General features: G+C 42.7%; 1 protein-coding gene across 2 annotated transcripts in view; it reads left to right on the top strand.

The window, feature by feature from the left end:
- The window catches only part of RAPH1 (Ras association (RalGDS/AF-6) and pleckstrin homology domains 1), a 536,692-nt gene that overhangs the window by 214,480 nt on the left and 313,238 nt on the right, over positions 1–8,974 (top strand). The gene's annotated exons all lie outside the window — the stretch shown is intronic.

Here is an 8,974-nt window from a genome sequence, read left to right as displayed (position 1 = left end):
AACAACTTAAGAATCTAGGGGATTTGGTTCATTTCAGCTGTATTGGAGCCTGTTAGCATTTCTGAATTTACAAAGATGATCTGAATGGCATTAGTGTGATCTACCCATGGACATACTTGGATGACCCATTCAGACACTGTGCAGATATTCCAGAGATTGACCTGGGTTCACTTGGGATGGGCTTCTAATGTTACCAAATATCAAATAACTTTATAAATAACAGGACTGGCTTGCACATGCTTTGCAAAGCCAAAATTCACCACATTTTGTATTGGCTGAATACTTGTTTTAGCCATTAATTTACTTGCCCCTTTCTCAAAAAGTGCTTTTTCTCCCAGCACCATTGTCAGACAACTTTTAGAGGGATACAGGCTCATTGCAGTTGAGCCAGCTCCTGTGATGGTGAGCTAGTGCAGCCTCTGATCACAAGTGGTATAACTTGCTAATGTGAGAGGCAGCCTGGTCTAGGTAATGAAGCACAGGATTGAAAGCAAGGAGCTCCTATATTCTAATCCAACCCCATACAGAATCCTTCATTGCCTCTAACCTTCCTGCCTTTGTTTTCTTCCTCTGTAAAATGGGGCTAATACTTTCCCACCTCATGGGGATATTTTTACTGAGAAAAACTAATGCCGGTTCCAGCTGACAGCTGGTGCAAGCAATCTGTTTCCACAGCACACTTCCTATATCTGTAGCTATTTTTGGTCTCTCACACGTGTTTCCTTTTTCCAACCTACATTGGGCCCAGCAGCTCACTTCTCTTCCCCTGTCATTTTAATCTTTTAAAATTCTTCAGGGACATGTTCCAGTCGTCTATCCAGCTATTCCTCTGACAGCTTGTTCCAGTCCACCTCTCCCATCTTGGCTTCCCCTGGTGCTCCTCCACACACCAAACAGATCCTCTTTCAGTGGCTCTGACTTGTCTCTTTGGGGCTTTTCCCCTTCCTCTGAGCTACTAAGTCACATCCTGTCTTTAAATCTTACCATAAACCCCACCATACCACTGAGATTTAAACCCCATGTGCCCCTTCCCTGTTACTGCATCTTTCCATTCGCCCTGGTTATAAATAATCTGGGAAAATCCTTACTTGTGACTTTGCTGCTTCTAAATAATAGAACACAACACACGCAGTTTAGCTGGGAAATGACCTCGCCAGCCCTCGGCCAATACAAGATTGTTTTCTACAGTGTATTACTTTCTCCTGTCTAATTTCAGATGGTGGTAGCACAGCCTAATCGAACTCACTGTGAGGATTTTGCTTCTGATCTTCGCTCAGTTAAATTGCATCATTCCTGTTCTAGCTATGTTACTACCCTAAGCAGCTAGTTATCCATCATATACCCTTTATTCATCTTTTAATCGAGTTATACATTTTTCATTTCAGCATTCTGTTCTTTTTACCTGACTCTATATTCACCTCCCAGTTCTCTGCTTCTGCCCATAAATGGGCAACTGCCCACAGCTGTGCTCTGTCTTCTCACTCTTGTTAAGCATTTTGTGATCCTTTGTCTGAAGATGCCAAAGTCTGTCTATGCAAATTGTATTATATTTTCTCCTGCTGCTCCTCATTCTCTGCTTCAATAACTGGCCTATATTCTGGAGCCTCTACGCCAGCCCCCTCAGGGTCAGAGCACAAAACCTCCGCTTGTTTTTTTTTTTTTTTTCCCCTCTCTCTCTCTCTCTAAAGGAAGGGGGGCACTGACTTCTGTGCTAGTTTTAATTTTTGTTGTGGCTTTCAACACTCCTCTCCTCTCCATTGAGCGTGTAAACAGGTGACAGTCAGTCAAGGAGGCAGAGCCTTTGGCCTGAAATGCAGCTCATTTCTCTCTTGTTATTACTCTGATTTTTGTTCCCACTCTGTGGGACGCTGCACTGCAGGGTAATGGAAGCAATCAGGGCTCACCTCAACTCAGCAGCAGGACAAGCACTTCTCTGCAGAACAGATAGGATGAGTTGGGTTTGTGGGGCGGGGGCCGTGTGTGGCTTTTCTTCTCAGTAAATGCTATCTAGCTCAGATATCTGATGAATCAGTCTCTTGAAAGTGTAAGATTAGTGCCTTCTGAGTATTTCACAGTCACTGATGCCTGTCATGCACCCTAAGAAAGAAAAACGGTGGTCCATAAAATCCTATCCTATACTAAGTAGTTAGTATATAGACAGAGCTGGGTTAAGGCACAATAGGTACGTGCCTTGGGTCCTGCCTCCCAGAGTTGTGATGACTAAATCTATTTAAAAAAAAAAAAAAAAAGCTTAAAGGAAAGCTTCTTCCCCTCATCATTGGGAAGAAAAGCTCTAAAACGTGGCCTGATACGGGGACGCTGCCTGAGTCTGCAGACAGCCTCCAGGAGAGGGAAGAGCTGTAACCATCAGAACCATGGAGGAAGCTGCCTGCCCCCATGCGCTGTTGCTCTGGAAGGACAGGGCATCCCTGGTGCTGCTGCAGCTCCAGGGAGGCTAACCTGTCACTCTGTGGGGCCTGCCACTGTTGTGGTGAGAGGGGGCAAGCCACCAGTCCAGCCTCAGCTTGAGTGGAGGCTGTGTGGAGCCCCCATGCAGGGATATGCCTAGGGACCCAGTTCACCTTTATCTGGCTCTCTGTGTAGACAGTGGATGATGACTGATGTAAACAGATAAAGTGTGTGACCATAAAATCTAACCCATTGTGGGTTTTGGACTCAGAAGCACAGTGACCGTACGACACTAAACTAAACACCACTACAAAAATCTTTACACTAGAATTATTCAGTGTGTGTCAGTAGGGTGGGAACGCCCACCTGTGGTTATTTGGTCAACAGCACTTTGGATTGAAAGAGCCTTTTGCCGTGGTGGGTGGGTTTTGTGGTGTGGCTTTATCTCACCAATGTTAGTGTTTACTGTTTAAAGGTAAACTTTAGTTACAACTGCATAGGCTGGGTTTCAACATGGAGTCTCTGACGGTAGTAAGTTCCAGTGAGAAGCAAGCTGATGGCATGTTCATCTGGATCTAAGATGAATGTTGCAAATGGCAAATTTAAATGTGACATGAAACAAAGCAAAATTAAGGGTTGGATTTTCAAAAGCACCCGAGTGACTTAGGAGCACACGTGATTCTGACTTTGCCCAGCGAACTTAGGCACTTTTCAAAATCCCAGCTTAAAAGCCCATCTTAATTTGGAGGTTTTTTTCTGAACAGGCTACGCGGAGCTTTGCTATGCAATTCCCATTAGAGAGAGGCTTAAACAAATGCTGCTTTTGTAGGAGTGACATATAAACCTAGAAGAGAGGAACCTCAGCTTATGTAAGAATAAAAGCAAGGGTGCTTTGCTTTGCATGCATTATGTTCAGAACTACGTGATCTATTTGTGCTCTACACATGTGCAAAGGGTAGGCAGAGGACCCCAGGAACTGTACCAAACACTACTTCCAACCTGCAGGTCAGAGAAAATTAAAAAACACATGCTCCTTAGTGTTCAGGGCCTGCTCCTTTTCCCTATCCCTTGGGTGAGGAAGATCTGACTGAGTACATTTTTGGGTGAATGATGCACCTGCTAAAGGAGCGTAGCCGTTGGCATGCAAAATTCCTCCTAGAGCCCCTCCCCCCCCCGCCCGCTAACCTTCCTCTGAGACAGGGCTGACATGGCTGAGCCATTCATAACTTAGCAAAAAATGCCTCAGATCCATCCTGTACATTAACAGTAAGAATGCTGCAGAGATTTGAGACACTGCTGTAGACTGGAAGGAAGTTATTTTTAGAAGGGATGGCATGAAAGGGGTAGAAAAGTGTAGCTATATATGACTAATGAAGAGTAAGCCAAGTTGCTTCTGAGCAGTCCAGCTGCTCACAGAAAATTCTCTTCATTGTCACATGGATCTCAATAACTATCAGTGATTTGTCACTTTATTGGACAGGTAAAAAAGCTGGTTCTAGACAGTATTCCCACAGGAACATACAGGTTGTATGTTCCCTTTCTCATCAGTATGTAGTAAGGGAGAAGGCATGTGCCCTACGTTACGTACAAGCCTGTGTTTCCCATTTTGATTATAATGGGAACTAGGCTCAGCTGAGTAGTGAAACTAGGAAGTTTTGCTAGTGAAACTTTTCAGACAGCAAGAGAAACAGAGATGAATGAGGGGAGATGGTTTTTTAAAGAATCCATTCATTATGGTCCTTCTGCCTCTGGGGCAGTTCACAGCCTGGGCAGCACAAAGTAAAGGCATTCTAAAGACCAGGAGCTCCTAGCACTGCCCAACCTGCAAACAGACTTTTTGTCGCACTCTGTCCTGCTCTCCTCAGATACTCCTTTATTTAAGGGCTCTGTGGTACCCCACTGAACAAAGCTTCACATGTGGGCCACGCAGTTTCTTCTGGAATAACATCACACATCAATATGCACATGTATTCATGCTAATTGGTGATCAAACTTCTTTGGGTACTAACAAATGTTCACTGATTGCTGTGACTTCACAGGGTTCTCCTTAGACTTTACAGAGTCTGGTTATACTATTTTCAGAGTAGCAGCCGTGTTAGTCTGTATCCACAAAAAGAAAAGGAGGACTTTTCTCTGAGGTGCGACAAGTCCTCCTTTTCTTTTTGTGGTTATACTATTGTCATCCTTTCTGTTCTCCCAAACACAGAACAAATAAGATAAATGACATCATGCAATTGCTTGGAACTGCCACATTGGGGTGCTGCTGATCTATACTTTATCTCTTCGTTAGAAAGCTCAGCAGGAAATCGGTTCCTTGCTTTCGCCCCTGATGGCAGCTACGGTCTGAAAAATGTCTCCAGTAAAAGCCTTTTAAAACAAGAACAATAAGGAGTCCGGTGGCACCTTAAAGACTTACAGTTTTATTTGGGCATACGCTTTCGTGGCTAAAAAACCCACTTCTTCAGATGCACGGAGTGAAAATTACAGATGCAGACATTGTGCACTGACATATGAAGAGAAGGGAATTATTTCACTCCGTGCATCTGAAGAAGTGGGTTTTTAGCCACGAAAGCGTATGCCCAAATAAAACTGTTAGTCTTTAAGGTGCCACCGGACTCCTTGTTGTTTTTGTAGATACAGACCAACACGGCTACCCCCTCATACTTTTAAAACAAGAACAATCAAAAGAAACCCCAGAAGCTTCTCTTATTCAAATGCAGTGGTTATGCACTGATAAGGTTACAGGCAGCTCCTGTTACATCTGTGTTCATCTATTTACATCTTCTGATCCATCTAGTTCTATTGAAAGGCAATCTTCCTATAAGAAACAATACTCCATTGGTTCTATGGTTTTGTTTGTAACAAAGAGAAGTTCAGTGAAATGCAACTATTTTATGAGCTATGGCAGGGTGCATTGGTAACTCTCCTGCCCATCTAAGTTAAGTTGGGGACTGGTTTCCCATTTCATTTACACCAGAGTAAACCAAGCCTAACCCATGACCTTTAATAGAGTTACTACAGAATGTAACTGGTGTAATGAGCATCAGAATCTGGCTGTAGATTTTATAGCCTTCAAAGCCTGATTTTTGCATGTTATTTCCCAGGACTCTGAGTTTAAATAATCGCAGCGTACAAATTTTAAAGAAAACTCTTGGCCTCACTGATGGAATTTGAAGCCTCCTCTGGAGATATCAGTGAAATATCTTTGTCAGGCTCCAAGCTCACTGTTTCTGTTGGGACAATGGAGGGGTAGTGGGGGACTGTTCACCATACCCGGAAAGATTTGCTAACTCTCACTGGAGAGCATAAGGCTCATTTCTCTATGCAGGCATCGACACTATGTTGATCCAGGCTTATTGGTTGGATGACAAAGCACAAGCTTGTTAAAAACGTTTGAATCAAATCATGCTACAAAACGGGGAAAGAGCAAGAGACAACAGAATAGCTGAAATGAAAGTCATTACTCAAGATGACATTGCGTCACTATTGTTTCATTCTGAATGTAACTTTTCCTCTCCTGGAGGGGAACAAGTGAGGACTGTGATGCAAGACAAAGACCGGATTAAGCTATTAGTGAAATCAGAATCCTAATGGAAAGAGGACCGCGTTCACCCACAAAGAATAGAGGGCTTTCAGGATAAAATGTTCCTATATAGCCCACAATCTATATTAGGAGAGTACACTGATCTTCTAAACCATTTTTAAAATTGATTTACAAACTGGGAACATGGTAGTTAACTGATGGGTATACAACAGGTGCTAAAACACATGCTTGCCTTTCCATTGTCAATATTATTTCTAAGGTGATGTAGGGACTGAAAACAAATGCAAAGCAAGATAGGTGTTGAAGCAAGTAAGTAGTATTGCCCTGTCCACAGGTTAATTTGGAAAAGGGGAAGTTAAGAACTGAGGAAATGAAACATGGGAAGAGGATTGTGTGTAATGTCTCATCAAGGTAGAATAATTCCATCCTATCATGATAGCCCAAAATCCAAAGTCTCCATAAAAGGATTCTATAGAAGTACAGAAAATCACAGTAGGGAGCTGCCTTACAGAAGCAAAGGGTGAATTCTTCCCCTTTGTAAGCAATAAAGAGAATTTGGCATATTAATTAGAATCATAATGAACTAAACATAGAAATCAATAATGTATTTTCTCTAGAGAGTGCATATGATTGAAATGACTACCATAAAACATTACTTTTAACCACATGGATCACACATTTTGTTTAACTGGCCTCTTCTTGGGTTTCTGGTCTGTTTTGCAGATGATCTCTGGGTGTTTCTAACAATTTCCTAACATATACTTTGTTCTGGAGAAGGCACAATATGTTTTCCTTGCTTCTATCACTTGTATCCCTGGCTTTGCAGAATTTAACAAGCTTGCTTCCATCTCTTTGCCAGGAAGCACCTGTTTCTCAAATTGAGTTCAGTAGGAACTCAAGTACTCTGCATCTTTCAGGATCAGCCCCTAATGATCTCTCTCAGCCTGGATTAATGGATCGATATGAGGGGAGAATGTATGCATTGTCTCAAATTGTCTGTCTTGTTGGATAGATCTCAAGCCTTAGCATTTTTAATCTTCTCACAGAAAGCCTGAAGGCTGACACTTCTGTTGTTAAACAAAATAGCATTTATATTGTATTAATGCCTACAGGCCAGCCGCAGGGTCCCCATTGTGCTGTTTATGGTGCTAACTTCAGTCTCTTGTATGGAAGCTCCACTTTTACAGCCATCTTAATGATTGTGGGATGCCACCATTCCAGAAGTGGGTTTACATCAGAGCTAGCCTTTTTTCAAAGGCATTCCCGGAAAACAGATGATGGCTATACCTGAATTTTATCTTACAGTTTAAATGGTAGCTGGTCATTTGACTAGCTTCAACAGACCCAATCTACTAAAAAATGTTCACACGCTTATTTTGTGTATCTTTTTATCTCAACTCAACACAAAGGGTTGACTCTATCAGCTTTCCAGTTATTGGCAGATATTCGTTTGTTATATTTTTACTTTAAATCTTGTCAGTACACAGGGGACTGAACAAATCTGGGGCGGGGACGACAAAATGTGCATCCTTTTACTTCTGTCACTGGTTTGGGTCCAGCCTATGTAAGTAACAACTGCAAGATTTTGCCATCAGAAGACTGTTGATGGCCTCTGTTCTGTAGTCTCTGTCCATTCCCTCCAGGACAGGTGTCCATATCTCAAACAACAGCCTCATAGAATCGTAACTGACATTTGCTCTTTCACACTCAAGTACCCTCTCACCAGCAGAGCAGGTCGGGAGTGAGGTGTGCTAGCCGTGAACACTGAGGAAGCTTGTATTGCTGTTGTCTCTCTCATACTTCTGAGTACAGATGGGCTGCCATCTCTGGGCCTGACACCTGAGCATCTCTTACAGCCCAGGAATAATTAATTGTTGGTACAGTTATTAGTTTTGGTGGTGCCCACAAAATGCACTAGGCACTGTACAAATGTAACCTATTAGTTAGTGTGTGTTACCAGTTCCATTCTGTGCCTAATCCCAGAGGATGAGAGTTTGTTACAGCTCCAGGTAGGGAGTCTTGGCTATTAGTTCAAACTGTAGCAACTCATACTTTTAGCTCTGCAGATTCCCAGTTCAGTCACCTGAGTGTTGGCTGAGATTGTGACTGTTGCACAAACACAAAAGAAGACCAGTCTTTCCATCCTGTTTGATGTCTCATTTATTTCCTGTAGGACTTGAATTGTTTTCTAGTGACATCAGTGGTGGCTCCCTAATGTTTTCTTGACCTTCTGATTTTGGTGCATGTCCTGTCTTGAAGAAGGAAGCAGTAGTTGGGGAGTGGTGATGGGGGGGATTCATCTGGCCATTAACATTTTTTCCCTTTACTTGGCATTCTTAGAACTGGGATGATTCAGCGTTAGTATTTTAGCTGGATATAAAAGATACGGAAATGTATCTCTCTTCACTGAGATTCCCCCCCCCCCCCCATTTTGTGGAGTACAAAGAACTTCCCCCTGTCTAGGTGTTTATCACATGCTCGTCTGCATGATATCTGGGTTGGGTTTGGTTTGACACTTTTTGTCTTTGTTTTTAATAATCTCTGAAAGAACAGTGAGCTTGGAGATCTTTTTTCTTTTTAAAGGAAGTGGCTAGTCAAGAGCCATTTGAGTTTTCTGAAGCTCTCCCACCTCTGCTGTAATACCAAAGAGCTGATATTCACTGAAATTGACTTTGGAAGCAGACTGTAATTTTATTTGATCAATTTTGTCAAAGCTTTTGAAATGCAGCGTTTTTTGCTCCAGTTGAAGCTTCTGGGGTTGTAAAGTGCTGCAAATTAATCTTACTATTTGTGAGGAATAGGACTCTCTCTCTGCCTTTTGGTGGCTGGCACAGGAGTGGGAGTATGAACTCTCCTCTTTGATCCACATGGCACATCTCTTGCTGTCTAGTCGGCTCTCCTTGCATCGCATAACCTCCCCAGTGGTATTATCAGTAGAAGCAGGTTCTGTGTACAAAGAGAAAGCAAAGCTAGCCTTGAAAAGAACTGTCATGCAGCTCAGTGAGCAGACTAGCCTGTGGT

Source organism: Natator depressus, chromosome 11, assembly GCF_965152275.1.
Source record: "Natator depressus isolate rNatDep1 chromosome 11, rNatDep2.hap1, whole genome shotgun sequence".
NCBI classification, from domain to species: domain Eukaryota; kingdom Metazoa; phylum Chordata; order Testudines; family Cheloniidae; genus Natator; species Natator depressus.
This window is presented reverse-complemented; position numbering and strand designations above follow the sequence as displayed.